This window comes from Podarcis liolepis (genome assembly GCF_965112155.1).
Source record: "Podarcis liolepis genome assembly, chromosome: 8".
Taxonomy (NCBI): Eukaryota; Metazoa; Chordata; class Lepidosauria; order Squamata; family Lacertidae; genus Podarcis; species Podarcis liolepis.
In genome coordinates, this window is record NC_139560.1 from 31587075 (window position 1) to 31610200 (window position 23126).

At 42.6% G+C, this 23126-nt stretch overlaps 1 protein-coding gene and 1 long non-coding RNA gene across 9 annotated transcripts in view; one reads left to right on the forward strand and one right to left on the reverse strand.

The window, feature by feature from the left end:
- ZFHX4 (zinc finger homeobox 4) overlaps positions 1–6724 on the reverse strand; it is a 180508-nt gene extending 173784 nt beyond the window's left edge. For 7 of the 8 annotated variants that reach the window (XM_083517135.1, XM_083517141.1, XM_083517140.1 and 4 more), the window contains exon 1: positions 6247–6724. The gene's annotated coding sequence lies outside the window, so the exon portion shown is untranslated. Of the gene's footprint in view, positions 1–3998; positions 4530–6246 lie in introns of those variants that run through there. The other variant, XM_083517136.1, reaches the window with a different exon arrangement.
- The window catches only part of LOC310713419, a 36106-nt gene continuing 17659 nt past the window's right edge, over positions 4680–23126 (forward strand). Inside the window, exon 1 of the long non-coding RNA XR_014529222.1 lies at positions 4680–4808. This is a non-coding gene — a long non-coding RNA (uncharacterized lncRNA). The remainder of the gene's footprint in view (positions 4809–23126) is intronic.

Consider the following 23126-nt stretch of genomic DNA (forward strand, 5'->3'; position numbering starts at 1 on the left):
CATCTTCTAGCAGCACCATTATCATACATATTCATCAGCATGATGATGGAAATTCAAGGCATCTTATAAAGTTGCTGAAATCTGAGCTTCTGCTTGTTTTCTCAAGTCTTGGACAAACATAACTTTAGGGAGAGCTGAGCAGAGGCATAAAGAAAGAGAAGCTTGCATTTTCATCTTCCTTTCATCTTAGTCATTCAGTCAACCATTCAGTGCCCTATTCAGCAGAGCTTTTCATTATGCAAAAAAATGCTAATCCTTTCCGATGCTTTCACACTTGTATAAACCCCCATTCCTTCCACTGAAAAGCAATTATATCAGTTTACCTTTCTGTCAAAAACAGGATTAATATTCCAAAACCCGAATCTCCTTTGTTTTTCTATCTTTTGCTTTAGGAAACTAGAGATTATTAGAAGATGTTTTCCTTAGAGCAAGAATACAATATTTTAAATATGATTCTGTTAAGCCAAAGAAGAAAAGGGGGAAGGGGGGGACTTCAGTTGCTGCGGAAACTCCTTTCAGTGACAGAACTGACCTTCCCTTTGCAGAGGCCTGAATAGAATGAGCCTCACTCTGGTCTATTAATCAGAAACAAATTATGAAAGAATGTGGCTGGACTGGTTGACACTATCCTGTCTTGGGAGACTCAGTAACAGCCTAGTAACAATGTCCTCTTCATGGGTAATGAACAGCCGTGACAAATGGGGGCTGAGAAACTATTTATTTGCATATGCAAATTGTCACACAAAGGAAACATGTACAAACAAGTGTCATTGTAAGGTGGATTAGGCAAACAACGCTTTCTTTTTAGGACATTCTGCAGCCCAGAACATTAGTCAGCACAATTAAACCAGTCTCCATGGAGACTAATGAAATTTCACCATGGTATGAGTTAAATTAGATAGCTAGTTATGTGTTTCCACAATCCAACTTGAAATCCATTATTGTCTCAAAACAATGCAGCAATTGTGCCAGGCTGATCTTTGCCAGCTCAACAAGCTCCAAAGTTGACAATTTGCATATGTTAATATAATTAAGCACTAATTACATGAAACCTGTACATATTCACATGCACTTTCCCTGGGCACTTTTCAATTTGAACCTTGGCCAAGTCTTTAACCCTTTGAATTATTTCGGAATAGGGAAGCTCTGCCTTGTGGGTAAAGCCCCAAGGCAGATGCAGGAAAAGCTCTTCATTTATAAATACAAAGCTTAACCTGGCTTCTCATATTTCCATCAACAGAGACAGAAAATATTTTCAAATATGCTGGGAGAGAAGGCTCTCTAAAGCCCCAGCATTGCTACATTTTAAAAAATGAAAGCACTCAAGATTAGGCTAAATAAAATGTTACAGATTCATTTATTGTCACTGTCATATGTTGAAAGTTCAAAAGGGGGGGGGGAGCCTGGATTTGATGTCAGTGCTGTGACAGCAATAAAAAAGGAATGAGAAGAGGAGAAAAAGAGCAGCTAGGAACTAATGAGCTTTACATAAATATATGCTGAAGCAATTAAGCAGTGTTAATTACTATGACAGCAGTTAATTGAATATAATTAGATATTTTAAGCCACTGACTAATGCACAGTTAAGATTAATTTTATTGAGATTAATTGTAAATAAGAATAGATTAACTGTGTTTTGACAGGCAAGGAGAAGAGCAGGACTCAGCACAGACCCCCGAAATCATATATTATTTTAATGTCACACCTCAGAATCATCTCAATAAACACGACTTTTCAAACCCAGACAGGAATCTTGAAGAAAAACAAACAGCTTGCAAAGATTAAAGAGCCTTTTGTCCTTTTTTCATGTACATTTCTTTTAGCAGACTAAATTAAGCGAGTCTAGTGTATGTTTTTAGGAAGGAACATTTCACACTGAATGGAAAAAATGTTCTATCACATACGAAATCAATGCAGCTGTGCGGAACTTGGTCCAGATGGTCTAAGCCTATAAAACAGCATCAAAATGATAGACAGTAGGGCCTTCCCAATATGCGATAAAGTCACAACCTTGTATGTGACCTAAATTTTCTGCCAGGTATGGTTTCCTCCTTGATCGTTTTCCATTTTTAACTAATCATGAATATTCAAAAGACCACTCAATAAAAACTACCAATGCACATCCACTTTAAAAGACTAACATCTCAGTAAAAGATCCCTTTTCTTAATTAATTCAATGCAACTAACATCACTCAGCCTCAATAGCAGACTTTTAATATCACTTATGTTAACTAGCTTAACATGCTTATTTTTAGATATTCTTCAAAGAAGACCTAAATAATACTCACTGCAAAATAATCCAAGCATGCTGGTGGTGGTGGGGAAAATGCATAAAAATGCTAACAAATCACTAACAAGAGAAAGAAGCCTCAATTGATTTCAAAATAAATCAATAAGTGATTAACACAATATTTTTAAAGCAGCACAATGTATATATCATATATATGCATATATTCAATACCTTTTTATCTCTAAATTGAAAAGGGTTTTACAGTATTGCGCATGCCCCTACATTGACTATGAACTTCTTTGCAAAGCCTTTCGTCTTTTAGAGCGAAAATCCAAAAATGGTCTGTGAAACAAGGCTACAACAAGCCATTCTGCAGTGAAAGATTTTAAATCATCCAGCCTCTTCTAATAGACTTGAGACTTATTGAGGTAGAAACCATAAAAAATGAAGAAGGGAAATTTAATCCCTGAAATATTGATTTGCACATTAATATCATATAGGCAGAGGGCAATTTGGCTTCATGGAAATGACACATTGTCGACCCTTGGTGAAGTCAGAGCCAATCTAACTGCTGAACATGTCTGAATCTCAAGAGTTATTAAGGGCTTCCCTTCTTGCCTATATGACTTTTCTCCAGCCTACCAATGCAATCTTAAATGTATTATCTTTAAGAAATAATTGTAAAACCTCAGGGGTTTTCCAGTTAATGGAAGGAAGGCTAAACCACATCAGATTCTGAAATGCAACATTAAACCCTTGCAATCAACAAAACCACCTCAATTCTCATCCATCCAGTGCAGGATCTAATACTGTTATTAGAGATAATCAAATTCCATTGTGTAAATTTAGGCTCATAGTCAGAATAGAAGCAGTAAATTCTGCAATATTAAACAGTGATTTTCTCAATAGTTCTTTACATGGTCTCTGCTGGTGAACAATAAAATCTTTATATAAACACAACCTTATGTCTATTGTGAAAGATACAAGGGATGTATTCCCTACAAGCTTGCATTTAAGGTAGTATCACTCCTAATCCTACCAGCAGGTACTACCACCACTGCTATTGTGACTTATACAGATGGTTTACTTGACCTTTCTTTGTTCTTTGAGTAGATTTCACTTCTGTAGATTTATAAGTATTCTATTTAATTGGCCCTATATGTTCATTGCCATTAGAAGGAAAACAACTAAATACATGTTTACTTTGCAGAAACCCTTCAAAGCCCAAGGCAATGCCTATAGATGATGCTACAGCCACAGCATGTAGGTCCTACAGTATGAATATTCAGCCAGGCTCACTGAATAATCCAAGTGAGTCCCAGCTCTCAAGCCAGGTGCAAGAGGTTAAAAACAGCTGGCTAGCCATCTTTTATTCTGGTGTGCCTTCCTGCAGCCTGAAACAGCCTGATATAGATATACAGATAAACAGATATAGATATTTGCTGTTGTGGCAAGGATTGCTTTTTATTACAGTATTACAGTTACTGCAATTGCATTCTATTTTTTTCTAGAATCCCATAGCACAGAAGAGAAAGAAATTCCTTCAAAGTAGCGTTGAATAGAAAATGGAACAATCATATTTTAAAAAAATATTTTTTTTCTTTTCTTCTCCAACCCTCCAGTCCTGTTTATTTTAAGTCTTTTCCATTGCCCCCTTTCCTATCTAGCCTTTAAAAAGCAAAGTCCCTTCTCACTTGCCTTGTTCTGTCAGTTTTGTCAGTAAATAGAAAGTAAAACAAGGGTTGATGGCACTGAGAGTGTTACATACCCAGACTGTGTTTTTGCATTGCTCTCAATGGAAGCGATCGATGCCCATGTCACAGTGGTGTCCCAATCGCAGCCAAGTCTCTGCCTCAATCTAACCAACAACAGGCAGGGCTTCCAAGGCTGCTGCTCACTACCTCTTCCTTCCATCCATCCACTGAGACATCCACCAAACTCTCAAAGAGAGAATAAACTACAATCTGCTCTTCAACCACCGCTCCTAAGGATCGAGCCACTGGAAATCCTTCCAAAGGGGAATCACAATTTCAAATATAAATATAGGAGATATTTATCCACCTTCAACATCATCAACCCTCTCCTTTTTTTTCCTCCTCTCTCTCTCTCTCCCTCTCCTTTGCCAGCTACCTGATCCTTGATTAAAAATGGAACAGGGTTAATAATAATATGAAAAAGGCGATCGGAATGGAGGAGAGGAAATGCAACTGTCAGATAGAGGGATAGTCAGACTTCCTGGGTGACCCTGGCGGGGTCTGGCTCAATGTAAATCCACCATCTTCAGCCTGGCAAGTTGTCTTTGGGTTGAGAGGCTTTTTTGTGGTGGGGAGGGCGGGAAGGGGGGGGGGGTGTTATGTTTGCGATGTATGTCTTGGTACCTAAGGTGGAAGAAGAGGAGGAGGAGGAGGAGAACAGGAGGAGGAGGAGGAGGAGGGTGTGCGTTATTGAATGGGAGCGAAAAAGCCTCCTCGGGACGGCGCGGAGGCTGAACCCGGCTCGCGGAGCCTCCTCTCTCGGCTGGGCCCAGTGCCCCGAGCAGCCGGTGAGATCGAGACCCCCCTCCCCCTCCGGCTAGCAGGTAACAAAAGAAAGACATCAGCGTGCGCTCGGGGGGCGAGGGGCAGGGGGCTGGCGGGCGGGCGGGCAGGGCAGGGCAGGGCAGAGGGGCCACAAGCCGCCAGCCGCCAGCGGTGGGGCAAAGTTTCCCGATCCCCATGTTTACAGGCGATGGTCAGGTTGCAAACGCAGGGAGGGGAAGCCGAGGCGCGCCTGCCATTGAGCCGCGGCGCAAGGAGGAGAGATGCACTCGAGGCGAGCCAGACCCGGAGCCGCCGCGGGAGAGGGCGAGGGGCGGACTGGGCTCACACACCGCATTGGGCATGGTGGGGTGGGGTTGGGGGGGTGAAGAAAAGAAGCGATGGTTTATTTATACATTTAAAAAAAGGAAGGAAAAAATTGGCCAGGGTCCGATTCCAACAACGCAGGAACCCCAACTAAAGGAGGGAGAGAGCGCAGAGGAGGGGAAGGGAAGGAGGAAGCCCGCGGCTGCCTTTTCACAAAGGAAAGCGGCGGGCGCAGCTGTCCCAGCCCCAGCCCCAGCAGGCAGCGGCGAGCGGAGCTCCTCCGGCGAGCCAGCTCCGGAGCCGGGTGTGGGCAGGCGGGGCGCAGCGCAGCGCGCTGGGGACGGGCAGCCCGGGGAAGCGAGCGGCGGAGCGCTCCTCTAACGGGCTCCTCGCCGCGCTGCCTGCCGAGGCACTCGCCCAGCCCGGCTGCCGCAAAGCACAGCACCCCGCATCTCCGGCGCGTACACACACACACACACACAAACACACGCGGAGGACGGAGGGGCCCCTCGGAGCCCAGCGCCGCTCGCACACCCCGCGCATCGAAAGCCAAAGACGCGTCTCTGACCCCAAAGGCACCCCAAACTTTCCCCAGAGGCACCGCGCTCCGGAATCCGGGGTTAGAGGGGGTCGGAGGGGGAGAAGGGAAGAGGGAGGCAAGTACTTTTGACAGCCGTGTCGTGGTTCCAAATAAGACCATTGCCCAGCTCATTAAAAGAAAGAAAGGGAAAAAAGAGACACCACCGAAAAGATTCTCTTCCGCCAAAACGTCTAAGGTCCTTCACTTAATCCGAAAGTTACAGCGTGAAAAGGGGGGAAAACAAAACCCCGGACACCCCCGCCCGAGCCCCATCCACCCTCCCGGAATTTAAAAGAAAGGGAGAAAGAAGGAACCCCTCCTCCCGTAAAGCGGTACCTAAAAATGGGGAAAGAAGTAAAAAAAGGGGGGCGAGAAAGGGAGAGATAGAGAGGATCTGGAGATGGGAGTGTGTGTATGTGTGTGAGAGCGAGAGAGTGAGAGAGGGAGAGGGAGAGAGGGAGAGAAAGAGGCAGGCAGAGAGGGAGAGCGAGAGCGAAATATCAAAGATTGTGCAAGATCAGCCTGGAAAGATAATCGATACTCGACCTAAATTTAACACAAACTACTCAATAAAAGTTAAAGAAAAAACTTACTTTCCATTTCCCCTCGCAGTTCTTACTGGATCTTCGCCTCTCTGTTTTGTTTTGCTTTATTTACTTAACAGCTGATCACATCCAAGTAAACGACAGAAGGTTCATTAAAAAATAAAAAAAAATAATCCTCCAACTTTATTGGGTGGAAATAAAAATGATTGAGCAAGAAGTGGGGGGCATGGAGCGGTCCTTTGGGGTCCGGGAGTTGTTAAAGCATGTGGCGACCGCGGTCTCGCTGTTTGGTTGTGAAGGGGTTGGGAAAAGGAGGAAAGGAAATGAAAATCCGATATGTCTTTATTCTGCTAATTATTATCGTTTTAGCCCTGTTTAAAAAAATGGCTGATTAAGTTGAGTGCGCATGTCTTTGTGTGTCTATTCCCGATATGCACTCTGGGAATGAGAGAGAGGGGGGGGGGAGAGAGAGAAAGAGAGAAGAGAGCGAGCGAGCGAGCGAGAGAGAGAGAGGTGTAATTAGTGAGGTGATCAACATTCTCCAGACTGCAAATGACGCGCAGCCCGGACTTACTGCCGCTGCTGCTGGGGGCTCGTAGGGGCTGCGGGAGCCACACCACTGGCCCTAAAGCAGAGCGGGCAGCAGGGAAGCAGCTCGTGGACACAAACACAAGTCTGCAAACTTCATTAGTAACACAGACACACACACAGACACACAAAGTAGATGGCTGGGGAAAATTAAAGAGAGAGAGAAGAGGCAGAGGGGAAGGAAAGAAGATTTGCTGTTCATAACTGCTCAGGAATGTGAAAAGATATGGGTGCAAATTAATTATTCCTCCCACCAGGGAAGTTCTTTCTTTCTCTCTCTCTCTCTTCTCTCTCCCCCCCTTCCTTTTTTTTTTTTTAAAGGAAGAAAATATGCCTGGGATAATGAATGTGGAATGCGCCTCTGTATGGAAAGAGAGTGAGTCTGAGATCGGAAATTTCTGCTCTTATAGCCATAGAGAATCATTTACATATTATTGAGGATTTATTTGCACACACATATTGTGCATACGGTGACATTATATATCTCTGCATCTGTAGCTCATGTATACACATATGACATATGCATTATTGCATATACACATGGCAGTTTAATCTCCCTGGTGTAACTGGTCCAACAACTCAACAAAAGTAAGTTTATAATAACAAACAGGATTTTTTTTAGTGTAATACCAGTAGTAAATAGGTTTTTAAAAAACAAATGCTACTCCAGCAGAACTACCTGCCTTTTCCCTATGGAAGCAAAAAAGAGAGAGGGTCTATATTTCTCCTTAGGTTTACCAGAGATACTGCTTTATATGAAAAGGAAGAGTTGTATTGGTCTATAGACAATAATCCACCGACACCATTATAAATAGAAATCTCCTAGAAATCTTCTCTTGCAAGGGACGGAAAGCAATCGCTTCTCATTTGAAAATCTAATTATCTTAACCTAATACTACAGATGTGATGTGAATATGAGTGACACTTTCATTAAAATATAATTAACTAAAAGTAGGAATCCAGATACTTTTAAATACCCCCTAGTGAAGATTAAAAATCATGTCTATTAAAAGAGCATCCAAACACACCGCAGGGACACCTACTCCCCCTCCCCCAACATTATAGAAATGGAAAGGCCAGAAAAGATCAGTAACTAAGACTTAAATATAAAGGATATTTACAATCCCAAAGACCCTGCGCAGGTGAACCATAACCTTCGTGCTGACGTGCCTTTGAAGTCCCTGATTCCTGGGATACACGTCAAAACCTTGTCTTAGGCCTTAAGCACTAAATACCAACAGAAAGGTTTAACACAATCCTCCATAAAAACAAGGTATAAATATGCATCTTTTAGGGGTCTTAAACCGTCCGATCTAGAGAAACATTTGGCAAATCCTGGAGCTAATACTAAGAGGGAAATATCCACCTGATGATGAATGAAGGGCCTGCCAGGAAAGACACTGTATAGGCCAGAGATAGGGAGACGCAGTAAGAAAAACAGATGTTTTAAGGTCATGGTGAAGGTCCCTTAGACTTGAGAGGAGGGGGAAATGCCCACATGGAAGTCCAGTTCTCCGTGGGTAACCAAAACATAGTGAAACTTCGTAGAAACTGAGTGGAAAGTAACCACAGCCAGCAAATTTCAAGATCTGAGCCCAATGATTAATGTCAAAGACAGTGCGTAGAAGGCTTTTGGAGAGTAACTTGTTTTCGCTCGAGAGTTATACCTACTCATCAATGAAATAAAAAGGAAATGGGCATGTTTTGTGCGCGTATCAGAAAGCTGAGTTTCAAAAGAAAGGATAGTCTGTATCGTTGTTTGCAGAGAGGGACCAGCGATGTTAACAATGACTAAAATGAAATTTCCCAACCCCGTTCAGTAAGATCGGGGAACTTAGGACAGAAAGAGGTCTCTTTGGCTCTTATTGAAGCGGAAGGGGAGTCTAAGCTAGCAGAATGCATTGGCCATTCAAAGACATGTCTGAAGGATGGCAGTCCATTTCCTAGCCCTGGAGACAATTAAATCCAGTCTGATGAAGAAACACCTGAGCACAATGCCTCTCGTTCAGATTCAAGTGAAGAAACAGATACAGTTTACGTAGCAGGAGCATAAGGAAACCAAGAGCAAGGTGTTGCAAAAATCCTTGTTTTATATATTTCTACTGTTTTTGGTTTTTTTTAAGCAAGGCTGCTAGAAGCTCCGAAGGTCTGTTGACAACACAAGGCATTTCTGATGCACATTTTCTCCTCCCCTCCTTTCGTAGAATGATTGTAGTTTCTTTTTAACAGTGGCGGTTTCCAGCTAAAGGAACAAAGGGGGATGCGAGCAGGAATTGAGGAAGGATAGTCCACTTTCTCCAGGTTTCTTCCAGTACTGTTTATTCCTTCCTAACGTTTTTGTTTCGCCCACCCCACCCCTTCACCTCTGTTTCGGCTTTGTGTTCTCAGCCCCTAGTCCGTCCGCCCCCCCCCCTTTAAAATACTAGCTATCTGGATGGAAAAGGCACTCCGGGATGTTAACAGTTTAGAAGAAACCCGGGGATAGCCACGTAGCTAGGAAAAAATCGAAGGAGGTTAATTCCGAGAGGCAGCAGCAGGTTGGATGGCGGCGGGGTGTGTGTGTGTGTATGATAAGAGCGGAGCGCGGCTCTGGCAGGAGCACCCCGGGGGCTGGTGGGCTGGCTGGCTGTTCCAAGAGGGTTCCCCCAGAAGCTCGGCCAGAGCTGCAAGCTGCTTCCCCTTCCCTGACTGGCTCGTTCGTCCTCTTGCTCGCTCAGCTAATCGCCCCCAAGACCTATGCCTCACCTCTCCAGCTCCTTCCCTCCCCACCCCCCCCAACCCGGTCCCTCAAGCAGCCCTCTCAGGCATACTTATCCTCAGGGCAACCCACCCAGGCACAGGGGGGGTTCCTTTCCTCAAGGGGTGCGGTGGGGTGGGAGAGAAAGAACTATCATTTTCCGAGAGACATAGATAAGAGAGATCGTGGTCATGATGCTCTCTGGATTCACACGCGGGGGGTGGGCATGCCCCGTCTCAGATGCCAGCCCCAAGGAGTTGAAGAAGCAACTTCCTGGACGCGGGTTTCAGAGCCAGCTCTGCTCTGGCCACTCTTCCGATCAGACAAAGACGGGGCCAAGGGCAGCTGACAGACTTTTGCTCCGAGTCGCCTTGCCTTCGCCCCAACCGGCGCTGAGGACGCACCCGGGCCAGGAGGAGGATATACATAATTACAACCTCCCCTCTTTTTAATAACCCGACATAATTCCCTAATAAACGGCCCGCCTCCCCCTCCCCCCCTCCAGCCCAAGGGAAAGAGGATCCGTGCCTTTTGAAAGCGCTCCCTAAGTCTATAGATGAGCTCAGTTTGAAACGAGGTATTACAAGATCTCCGTGTTAGAGACCCCTTTATCTGAGCTACAGACACTTTCAGATCCCGAGACCCCCCTCCTCCTCCTGCCTTTTTGTTGTCTCTCCTCCTCCCGGGGCTATTTGACAAAGGCAGTATGTTAACTAACATTTTTTTGTTTAACTCAGCAACTTCGTTTCAAAACACGCTTAAAAAAAACACAAAACCTGAGAGCAATCTTCGGGACCTTTTGGGGGAGGAGGGGAAGTTGACACGAGGGGCGAAACCGCAAGGATTGTCAGTCTAAGAAAGAAAGAAAAACGCCCCCGAACTCTGCAGATTCTTTAGTCAGATTAGGGGAAATGACAGCTCTCTTTTTTTGCTTTGTTTTCTTTTTGGGGGAAAAACAACAACACCCAACATCAACACGTAACCATATACATTTAATATAACTGTCCATTTCCCAGCCCGTTCTACGACGGCAGTTATCTCTGTTACGCCACGACGCGAAGGGGAAAAGGGAGGGAGGTTGCGATCAGATCCGGCCAGGCCACGCATCCCGACGAAATCGTGCCTGCCATCGGAGTCCCAGCCCCTGACTGGCCTTTTGGGGTAGTGATGGTGGTGGCTTGAGCTGCGCAAAAAGGAAAAAAAAGAGATCCAACCCCCACCCGGTCCCCGACGCTACCAGAAATCAAAGCTGCTCTCGCTAGCATTTCCTCCTTCTCCTCGGGAGCCCTTAGACAACAAACAGCTCTCTGCTCAGCTGCTTTCTGGAGCAGGTCGCGGGCTTTAAATACCCTGAACCTGAGCTTCTTGGCTTTGGATGGGAAAGGGAAACGCGGGCGCACACACGCGCGTGCACACAGATACACACACAAACACACACCCCCTCGCCCAGACACACGCACTGAGAAAGGTGGGTGAAGGAGCCGGGCGCCCTCTGGGCTTTTAGAGGTCAGAGCTTTGACACTGCTTTGACCTCCCTTTCCCCTGGCGGCAACCGCCCTCGTGTTTATCAACAAAAACAGCCCAGGAGGACTAGACCCCAACAATAGCAATGCGCCAACTTCACAGACACTTCGCGAGCTCTTATGCAAATCCTGGAGAACGACCCAACGCCTGGCCAAAGGACCCCTTCCCTTCCCCACGGCGCCACAAGCCTCTTCCCGGCACAGTGGCCAGAGCCAAGGGAAACGTTTTTGTCTTCTCTTCGGCGGGGACTGGGGTGTGTGGAGAGGGGGGTAGGAGAGAAAGAGGGAGAAGCGGGAAGGAAGCGAGACCCCAACTCCAGCGATCGGATCAGAAAAAGGACAAACAATAACAAAAGCCAATAAAATTACCCACCTTAGCGCACAGACAAGAAAGTAAGTTTATACCTAGATCCAACAGTTCACAGTGCCCATAAAACAGGAATCTTTCTGGTGTTAAAGACAATATGCTAAACTACCTCTGCGGCAAACGGTGATTATAAAATGCCCAGGAAAAAGTTGTTTTCGCCCAAGGAGCCAAGTTTTCAAAAGAAAACGTGTAGATTTTACAACTAAATAAAAGCCACCACCTCTGTGTTGTCCGTAAAAACTACACATAAATTAAAAGTACCGTTAAAAGAAAGCCTCCAGCAAGCAACATCTGATCCGACTTACCGAAAAAAAGAGGATAATTTAAACCACATTTAATTATAAAAAGCAGTAAGCGAAAAGTAAATCAATCAATGCTTTCTCTCAAAAATGTTGTCCGCCAAGGTATAGAAATGACAATTCTTATAGTCCTGCATTAAAGGCTAACTGAAACTCTACTCTTCAGGAACTGATTATGGGAGGGGGGATGCAAAGCAAGGGGGAAAATGAGGGGGACACACACAAAAACAAGCCTCTAACGATTTTCAGTTTTTTGTTTAAAATTGATGACGATCAGAAAAGCCTGATGAAAAAGTTAAAGAAAATATACCTCAAGAGGAAAAAGCCCATCTCCTTTTCTTCTTTGTCTATCAGTCTCCAGTTAAAGCATATGGAAAATGTTTTCAAAATGCCTAGATTTGGCACATTGTCATTGCAAAGAGAGGAGCGCAGTGATGCTGTTATAGAAAATGGGAAATAAATTCAGGATTGGGTGCTGCCTCCTTCAATGCGGATTTATCTAAGTTTAATTTAATATTCTGCAATCACTGTATGATCGCATATAATTCACCAAGATTTTAAAGGGCTTTGCGTAAATACATGGACTATGGGCACCAAGTCATCTAACCAGATTACAGTAGTTCTTTTTCATTTGTGTTTTTTTCTCATTAGATGCACTTTAAACTGCAAGTGCAAATAATAAAAAGGATAGAATAATAGGGTTTGGGTAAGCAAGCGATTAGAAAAACCACTGGCTTTAGTAAAATCATTCAAAACATAAAATCAAAAAGCACAAAACGGCTGTTTGTAAAACACTAAACCTTTAATCGATTTATTGGCATCCTGATCGATTAGATAAACGGAAATCTATACCAAACATAAAGGCATTTAAAACATTTCCCTCTCATTTCTAAACAAAACTTTTCTTTTCGGCAGAAAAAAATCTTATCAAACGACTAACAGGAAATTCTTCAGATATCAAATTACGATAATAAAATTATTTCCACATGGAAAGGGATAATGACAATGATGATAGTAATTATAATAATGAATAATTCAACAGCCCTTTGACATATATAGAAAACCTGATTCAGAACAGCTCTTGAGAGGACCTAGTTTTAGGGGGAAAACATTTTATTAAGAGAAATTGACTTAAAAACTGACATTTTCAACTAGACTGACAATTTAGGGGAAACTGCTAAACTTATGCTAATTTCTCCCTCTATCAAAAGAAACCCTGACCAGTGTTCACAGAAAGCTTTGCCCTTTCAATCGAGTTACTATCTATTAGTAAAAATAAATATGTAAATATACCAGCCCCATCTGAATTACAGGAACAAATTTGTGCCTGCGTGGTAGACTGCAAGGAGGTGGTTAAGACTGAAAAGGGGGGGGGCGCTTTCCCCCTTAATAATCCATTTATGTAGTCCATATCGCGCTTTCCAGATCTCAGGGAAAAAATTGCAAGCCATAATATATTTTACTATTTAGGTAAAAGAAAAAGAGGGGGGTTGCTGCAATCCGGGGCAATGCAGCAATCAGAGCTTGTGGCATTCTAGCTGCGTGAAGAGGAAGTGTTGCTGTAACGGGTATTATGTTTATTTGATAAAGAAAATCAATGAAAGTGGCTGTAAAGTAGTTAGTGAGGCGTGTGTTTGGGACTCGGGTTGAATAGTGACTCCAGCGGGCTGGTCGATCGGCTCTAAGAGCTCTGGAAATCTACCCTAACCCTCTGCCTGAGCTCTTCTCTCTGCCTCTCTCTCTCTCTCTCTCTCTCTCTTTCACACACTCGCACACTCGCTGCTGCACCTTCTCCAGTCCAGGGGACTCCTCTCTGTCAGTCTCCTCCCTCTATCCCTCCCTCCTTCGGTCTCTCCCTTTCCAATTTCCCGATGGCATCACTATCATTCCTCTCCGCCCCCCCCCCCCCCGTGCTGGGGTTGCAGCCTTCCTCTTACCCCACCGATTCCTTTCATTATCTTGCCTCCACCACCCCCACCGCATCCGCCCTCCCTTTCCTCTGACTTCTCAGCTAGGATGTTCAGAGAGACTCTCCCGGCTGAAGGGCTGCACGCCCCCCCACTCCACCTCCAGGTTCTTGCTCTGCCCAGCCTTGGGGGTGGGTGGGGTGAATCCTGGAGGCTCGGCAGCGGCTTGTGTTGGCAGCCAGGGATTTATTTTTAAATGCCAGGGGTGACCAGCCTTTAGAAGTAATCACAGAGTACTTTTCTACATGTGCAGAGTGCCTCTGTCACCGCGAAGAAAACACAGCAAGCCCCACGCCCTTCGGATCAGGGGGCAGAGTTTCTATGGCAGAAGGCACGGACTTTCAGGAACCTCTCATTTTAGAAACTAAACACACGGGCGCGCGCACGCGCACCCCCTGCAACGAAAAGCATCCCTGACGCCACTATCCTAAACATGATTTCCTTGAAAGTCAACTCCACCGCGTTCAATCGGATTCCTTTCCAAGAAAGCATGGCCAAGCTTTCCTTTCTTGAAGCCAACTGTGAATATAATCTTCCAACCTTTCTAACCAATTCAAACTACCAACGATCCACAAAATATTTAAGCCTATGCGCCAGCCAATTAAAGCAGCTCGTTCCCATGGGGACCGTCTAATCCCCCAATGTCACCGGTGTTTAAATCAATTTGTCGCCCAAGCCGGGCTAATATTTACTTGGAAGCTAGTCCCACTGAGTTCCATGGGATTTCCTTCTGGCTGCATGTCGCAATGTATTGCAATATATTCTTTTTAAAGAATGTATCGGCCGTGAATGGAATCCCGTGGAGATCACTGAAGTTTGGCGCTTGCGATCCCAGCCAGTTTAGGATGAGGCTTTGGGAGCTGTAATTCTGCACTCACACACGGCTGCCAGTTTCCATCGGAGTAAATGTCCGGGCTGCAAGTGCCACTGAAAGCCGTTCGGTCTGCTCATAGGAGATGGATGGTTTGGGGCACAAATATAGCCCTGGCGGTCGTCTGAGGTTCATTAGTTCCTTTCAGTATCTGTCCTTCGCGGGAGGGGAGAAGCGTTCAAAAACTTGCTTCCTCCCCACCTTATAGTCTTCTATGCTTTGAATATAGGATCCCCTCCTCAGATATATAATTCCTGTGCGTTTAAATCTGGTTAACCATTTTTTAAAAGAAATCTCCCTGTCTTTCAGCTCCCCCAAGACAGAGCCTGTAAAACTTGCGGTCTGTATAGTCGGTTTCCACACTTATGGTTTGGGTTAGGAACCCATTATCTAGGTTTCCTTATCGCCGTCCTTTTTAATAATAATAATAATAATAATAATAATAATAATAATAATAATAATAATGATAATGATGATGATGATGATGATGATGGAAGGGGGAGGGCCTCTCGTATGGTCAGTTGTGACAACATGGCAGCTTCGGTTCGTAGCTTTTTTGTGAGGCTAGGCTTCCGTTACTTAACCCCCCTATTCCTTCTCTTCCTCGGGGGCTTTATTTCTGCACACACACACACACACACTCCGTGGCGTCCTCTTTGACAAAGGGCAGCGCCGCCTTCTCCTGCTTCAACTCCTGCTGCCATTTCCCGCTTTCGTCGCCCTCCCCGCCGCCATTGGCTGAATTGGGCAAGGGCCGAGAAACCGAGGTTATGGCAGCCCCGAAGCGAACCTATCAAAACTCGCGCCGAGGTGACGCGGCCAAGCGCGCGAGGGCCTCAAAAAAATGGCCGCCTCGCTCTTTTCTATTGCTTAGCTTCCTCCTGTCCCCTACCCCTCAATGTTCGCTTTCCTCTGCTTTTCCTTTCCTTTAGAAGAAAAGAGGGAAAGCTGCAAAGAGATGGGGATAGGTAGCCAGAGTAGGCGACAGAGGCCTTGTGTGGTCCTTGCTGTGCCTTTCAGGGCTCAGTTCAACTTTTGTAGCCTTATGTATGGCTGACGACTGGGGGTTTTAAAAAATAAATAAATAAACGGCTTAGTGGTTTGTTTGTTTTGTTTTGTTTACCAAACAAGCGGTATGTAATTTTTTGCTGAATGAAAATTGGAAGTTGGTCAATACACACCTAAAATGTAAAGTTGCAAAGGGCTTGCAAATAGGCAGCAAAAGTTTGGTGCATGTGAAGTGAGCAAAGTATGCAAGTCAGGATGCAGGTGATGAGTTTGGCAGGATGGATAGTGAAAACCTGTGCATATTAACTCAGTAGCAAGTGCCACTATTTCCATTGGGGCATATTCTGATGTGATTTTGTATAGGGCTGCAGCCCCCGCGACGTGTGTCCTTTCAGTATAAGGCAGGGCAGTACCTGAACCAGTGCTCAATGCTTGGAGGATGCGCTCACCTTGCATAGCCTCCTTATGCAAGGTAACTGAGCACCCCAATGATGCTGCTGGGGCATAGTCAAGTAGCATGGCGCATGAGTGTGGAGGCCGACCGGACCTGCCCCTGTGTGGCCAGGTCCTCAATACATTCTTTATGGCAAAGACAGCCATTCTGTGAGGCGCATATGCTCGAACAACCATCCTCTGTCCTAAGAGCACATGGCTTCCCCCCACGCAAGAACCCTGGGAACTGTAGTATGATAAAGATGCTGGGAACTGTAGCTTGGTGTTTTCAGACCACTTCTACCAGACTTCTAGAATATGTGTGTTTCTCTGTGTTTTCGCTCTTAAAATAATGTTTCCACCAATCTCTTCCACTGTGTGACCTTTCAGGCTGAGAGAGCCTACTGCAGATAACCATCTATACAACAAGCAGGGTTGCAAGGGCAACAGAAAAGTTCTCAGGGGCTTCTCTTCACTCAACTGTGGAATGAGGTTAACTTGTAAAGGTTTAGATAAAGATTGTGCCAAAACCTCCCCCCTCCCCCATCACCTGGTCCCGTTTATAGTGTACCATTGTCCTTAGGACTCATTCATGTTATGCACAATTTGCCACATTAAAACATATCCTTTCCCCGCTCACAATATTTTTTTTTTATTCTTGTTGCTGCCTTAATGGTAGGGTTTTTTATTTTTAAACATTTAAAAACATTACTTTTAAACATTATCTTACTTTTACATATTATTTTTGAACAGCCTAGCTTTCAGGATGGGTTGGGCTACCATTAAACAAATTAAAGAGGTGGCAGGAACACCAGTAGTTCCAACATTCAATGGATTCCCAATGTCCCTGTTTAATATAATGCAGCAATAATATAACAAAGCAAGGAAGCTTTATAACAAAGCAAGGAAGCTTTATAACAAGAGGGTGTTTGAGCATATGCAGAGTGCATTAGCTTCTGTACTGAACAACAAGCAAAGTCAGCAAAAACAACAACAAAACCCTGTCCAACCTGTGTTTATGAGGCTAGATTTTATAAATAATGTGAGTTACGTATGCTATAGCCTCTGCATCAAGAACTTAACCTCTTTAGTACTGGATACTAATTATGTATAAAGCACACAATACATGCCACTTGTTTACTGAGTACCAAATTTGTATATCATAGTAGCATATATTACTTATTTGTCTCATAGGATATAAGTTTTCTTGCTTTGGAATTCAATCTCATCAGATGTGAGACAGAGAATTGTATGATACTTGGTAGATTGTTCAAACAGCAATCAAAGCTACTGGGAGTGGTTTCAGGATTCTTCCCATAGGCTCTCCAATCCCTTAATTGAAGTGGCAAGTGGAGTTTATGGCAGTAGTCCTAAACACACTTACTTGACAGTAAGTTCTGCTTAATTTAATGGGACTTACTTTTCAATAGACTTTTGAATAGATTGATAGCCCTGTAAAATTAGAATCCTAAACGAATATTAGTAAGGAGTAAGTGTGCCATTGAACACAGTGAAAGTGACCTCTTGCATTGTAAAAGAGAAAACAAATGCTATACTCAGCAGAGAAATTTTAGTTTGTTACACCATTGCTTCATGCCCTTAACTCTGCATAGAGAGCAACCTATAAGGCAAAAGATGTGATCCATATGCCATGTAAGCAAGTGTATTTGCAATTTTTTTAAGCTGCAATCCTATGTACGCATATCTGCAAATAAGCTCCAATAAATAGTCTGGAAGTTATTTCTGAGCTGTTTTATACTAGGTTAGCCTGTCCATATAGCCCAGTACTGCATACTCTGGCTGGCAGAGGGTCTCAGGCAAAAGGTGTTCCACATCATCTGCTACACGGTTCCTTTAAATGGGGATGCCAGAAATTGAACTTGACACTTTGTGCTCTATCACTGAACTACTATCACTTCCCCATGGTTAGAACTGCACTGCTAGTCTTGTTCAGTTCAATGGAGCCAATTACTTGATTCTGCAAAATCTGAGCAAGCACTATACTAGGGTCCCAGTGAAGGAGCAAGAATTCCACAAGTCTCCTCCTACTGGTTTTTGGATCCATTCTCCAGAGCATTATTGTACCCGCTGCACAGGAATGGCAATGACATGGCTGTATTTACTGTAGCCTTTGCAGCTGACTCATCTGACTGTGCTGGGATGAAGAGAGTCACTGTTACAGAGTCCTAAGGTTTACTGCAAGGCTGTGCACAACTACAGTTTTCCATAATCAACCAAAGGGCTACAGCTTTAAATGGGGAGCACAACAATGCAGTATAGAATGCAATTTTAGCTGCAGTAGTGCAAGCAACCGTGTGCATTGCAGCTAAAGCTGTGGGATAAGCTGTAGCTCACTTTACGCAATGCCATTTTCAGTAGTTTCCAAATGGTGCTGAAAGTCATTTAAATCCTGATAGCCAGAAATCATGCCTTGAATGGTTGACAGTAACAACATGCCCCCATGATTGCCTCTGCAAGTGCAGTTCATTGGGTTTTTGTGGCCTATTCTAGGTTCCAAATATAGAACAGGGGAATGGTGTCTCACATTAAATGGCTTCTGTGTTGTTTTCTGATGTTGCTGGAGCATTTCTTTGAAACTGATGGAGAAATAACCTTGATTAATTATTTCCGGATTTCATGACAGCATCTTCACTGTTTTTAGTATGAATGTGTGTGGGGTTTTTTTAAAGTCTGCAACCATTTTTTTAAAATCTCGAAATAGTTTTGTGAAGCAAATATCATAGCATGGCTTGTAACTGGTCGTTCAGGCAAGTAACTACGCAGCTTCTGACCAAAGATATAACCAGAATCTCTTTCCCAATGGTAATCTAGGAACAGGTTCATATAAATTTGTGTTAGCTAATCCAGATAATCCTGCCTTCTTTCAGTCCTGTCGCCCCTCCAAAATGCTTTTACATGCCTAAAACAATTATTGTTTACTATTTTTTAGCTGGATTCCTCTGTGATCTTTGGAATTTTATTCATTTAATGCATTATGCATTCTCCAGGGAAGAATTATATTTTTTCTCTTCCCCTGAAATAATTCACAATACATATGTGGGCACATGTGAAAAGAAACATTTAAAAAGAGTGAAAATAAGAAGCCTCTCATCAGGTTTATAACACCACTTCATTTCTTTCCTTTATTTGAAGTCCAATATAGAAATGTCCTTTGAACAACAACAACAAAAATATGCAGTAATATTGATGGCTAAATTATATGACACCCCTCACCCCTGAAATTGTTGTTCACCAACATCCAGAGACAATTCACAAATTGTTTGAATGAAAGCATACCCAGTTATAAATTCACATGGGATTAAAAAAGGATTTCAATTGATAAAAAAACAGATAGGAAAACCTGTTCATATAACCAAATTCACACCTGAGGGTAACACACATTACAGCAACAGATACCTTACAGATTTTTCCTCCTTATACATTCTTTCTGAAGGAATATGATACTATGTCGGTACTAGACAGTATACATTTAGTCTTGATGCTCATTTTAGTCTTATACCAAATACTTTTCTCAGTTACAGAACTATGGTAACATTATGAATAGGGAGTGGGGGGGGGAGAGAAAAATATTTCAATATTTTATGGTACATAACCAAAGTATTTGATATAAAGAATTTAAATGATTTTAGCAGATGTTTGTTTTAAAGCAAGTTTGCTTGGAATAAATCACTTTACAATTAAAATAGCTGGAATTTTAATTTTAAATTAGAGTGAGCTAAAGTCTTATTTGAATAAGTTAAGACATATTAAAATTCTGAATTACAATTTATTGTAAAATGCCAACATGTTCTGAAAGAAAGTCATGAGAAATATATTTGTTGCAGGTGGGGACGGGGTGCTGTATAAGTTATTTGATATGCTAAAAGGTTATTTTAAACCTGTTATACATTTCATTAGAGAAGAAGGTGAATATTTGGTTTCTTTTGTTTGAAAAACCTCTTACTAAGGAATTGTCTACTGAAAATATCAGTGAAGTATTTAAAACAATGTGAAAATATTGAACATATTCAGAATATTTAAAATTTATGATAATTTATCACATGGATTAATATGTAGCAAACTTTAAATTACACATAAAAGCAGTTAATATATATTCTTTGAAAATAAATGCATGTATGAATATTTATATTACCTGTACTATTATATCACCTTTCATTGAATTTTCTTCTTCATGTCACTGACAGAAATGCAAAAGAGAACATAGTACTTCACCCTCTTCAAAGCTAGTCACTTCATAGTCATCACTTTTAGAAAACCAAGCCTTTCTAGAAAATTTAGGAATCATCTATATCCATCTGTCTATCTATTTCATTGGATATGACTTTTTCTTCAAGTCCAAATTTGTGAATATGGGTAACATGAAAACACAAGCAGATAAACTAAAATCAATTTTAAACAAATCTCTTAGAGGTAGTGCTACATTGTATTTTTCCTATTACTGTATCTGTAACATAGGTTTCATATTTTGTTAACTGCAGTTAAAATCTGTTTTAATGGAAGCTTTGATATTGCTACTAAGCAGTTATTTTTAAGAGTGCATTGCCCTGCATCTTTGGGGGATAATGCATCTTGATGCACTATTATCAGGATGCATGTCATTGTATCTTATATGCTGCAATGTTGTCTCTCGTACGTTTCCAATTTTTGTACTTACTTTTGTATTAATCTATATAATGATAGTAATAGAATTCAAATATCCTTTAATGCAGAACTCTCCAAAAACATTAATATTAGGAGTTCCTTCTTCATCTACAACAGGATGGATATGGTGTTTATAGAGTTCATTCTTGACCTTACCTGAGTAAGTACTTTAACTTAAAGTATGAGATGCACCTAGAGGGGTAATACATTGAGTTTAATAGGAAGACAGTTAATAACCTTTTTTCATCCTCATGCACTATCAATCATGGCTGTCACCAGTCTGCTGAATCAAAGCAAAAGTGTTCTTCACAGATGACTGATTAGAAACGCAAAATCACAAGATCCATCTTCATGGTCACTTTTATTATAGTCATTTTTAAACTGACAGCAACCTGCTCAGTTTCAGCAGCACAAATAGTGTCACTCAGTGCAGCTAAGCATGAGAAGATGTTGGTTGAATTATACTTAAAAATAATTAGACCCAAAGCCTTTTGTAGAGGCAAGGAACAGCTCCATCTCCATCTTTTCATCCTCAAACATAAGTATACATTTTAATCCTAAAAGTATTTTCATTCTTGTGATTTTACTTACTAGATATTTCATTACAATTTGGCAATCCAAGCATACACGTTTCTTTTCTTTCTTTCTTTTAAAAAAGACACATATCTTTTGGAGCTCGGTCCTCAGTTCACCCCTTTTGTTGTTCTGACCACATGACACCCTCCACAAATCCTTGCAGTGACTTCCTGTCTATTCCAAAATTCTGCAAACCAAAGCCTCCCCATCCTTATCTTCAAAGCCTTCTATTGTCTTTCCTATCCATATATTTGCCCTCCTATCATAATATATGCCTACCCATGATCTTTGCTTCTCTTGCTGAGATGTTCTCTGACACCTGAAAACATCATTTGGAGTTAAATTACTTGATACATTCTTCCTTGTTGCCCTTTATATTTGAAAATGCCTTCCAGAACCCCTGAGACCACAGGAAGCTGCTCCAAACTGAGACCATTGGTTCATCAAGCCCAGTAGTTAGTCTGACTGGCAGTGACTCTTCAGAAAGGACTTTCCCCTAACCCTACCCAGGGACACCAAGAACTAAACCTATGGCCTTCTACATGCAAAGCAATTGCTCTACTGCTGAGCAATTTGTGATGCTTGCTTCCTTCCCCTTGCCAGAATTCATCTTTTCCATAACATCTTTGGCAGAATCCAGTAGTCCCCATACACATAAATCCACACAAATCAACAGCATATATATTCTTTCCTTATTAAACCTCAGCTTCATTATTCTCTCCTATTGCATCCCATGTGTCAAATTTTAGATTGTAGGTTCCTTGGGACAGAGACCTAAACTCCTGTTTTACTCTGTGAAACTCCACGTATATTAAGGGCTTCTGCTTCTTCTGCTTCTTTTGTGAGCAGATAAGATTTAGATAGGTAGTTAAATTGCCAATAGTGCAGCACAGTATGATGAAGTCTCAGTTCTAAGGCAGCATTCTTCATACACCAGCCACATTCATCTCACACTGTTAAAGATCAACCCATATCATGGGAAAAACAAGACAAAGGTAAATGATGTCTCATCCCAAAGGTTCCAGCACAGCATGAAGAATAATAGGAAAACCATGTGGCTAGTCCAAAGACGTCACCCATTTGCAAGCTACAAGTGAAGGCAAATCCAACATTATACCTGTAGTACAATGGCTGATGGTACGTTGGTGCAGTTCTCAGGATATTGCTACATGCAGTACTCAAAAGACCCATGTCACATAGCTGCATAAAATGTACACATTTTAATTTATATGCATTTAGGCTCCTGAGGAGATGAAGATGATAGGTGTTTGGGGCCCCAACAGTTCTGCACTTTACAGTGCACCCAGCCACCCTGTGAGCAAAGAAAAACAAATTCAGTTAAAAGGAAAAAAAGGAGGGAATAAGGCAGAATACCTGGTGCTCATCGCAAAAGATGAGGGTGCCGACCCTGTCAGCTATCCCCTAACAATGTGTGTGCAACTGTTTATGACCAGAGCATAAGAGTTCAGTCTACCAAGTTTTGCTGCCATGCATGCTGTATTGACATAAAGGAACAATTCTTGATAGAATTCAAATGTTTGCTCTTGCATCTGTTACAATAGAGTTCTTCAGATGACTAATTTTCATTTCAGACTTTGTACTATCTTAAGCATCATTATCAGATTAGAAGTAGACATCTTTTTTTCTTTTAAAAAATGGGTAGTATCCAGTTGTCCCCTACTGCTGTTACTCCAGGGAAGGTGCTAATGGAGGAAGGGGAGGACAGAAGATTTTAGCTGTAGCTCCCAGTACCATCTATAATCTGTTCTTGAGGGTTCCCCAATCTTCCAGAACAGATTGTAGGAGGCTATGATGGCTGCAGAGGGAAAATAAGCAACAATCACATTTCCTCTTCCTGTGTTAGCGAATGGCTTCAGCTGGAGCAAATGTTCTTGCAC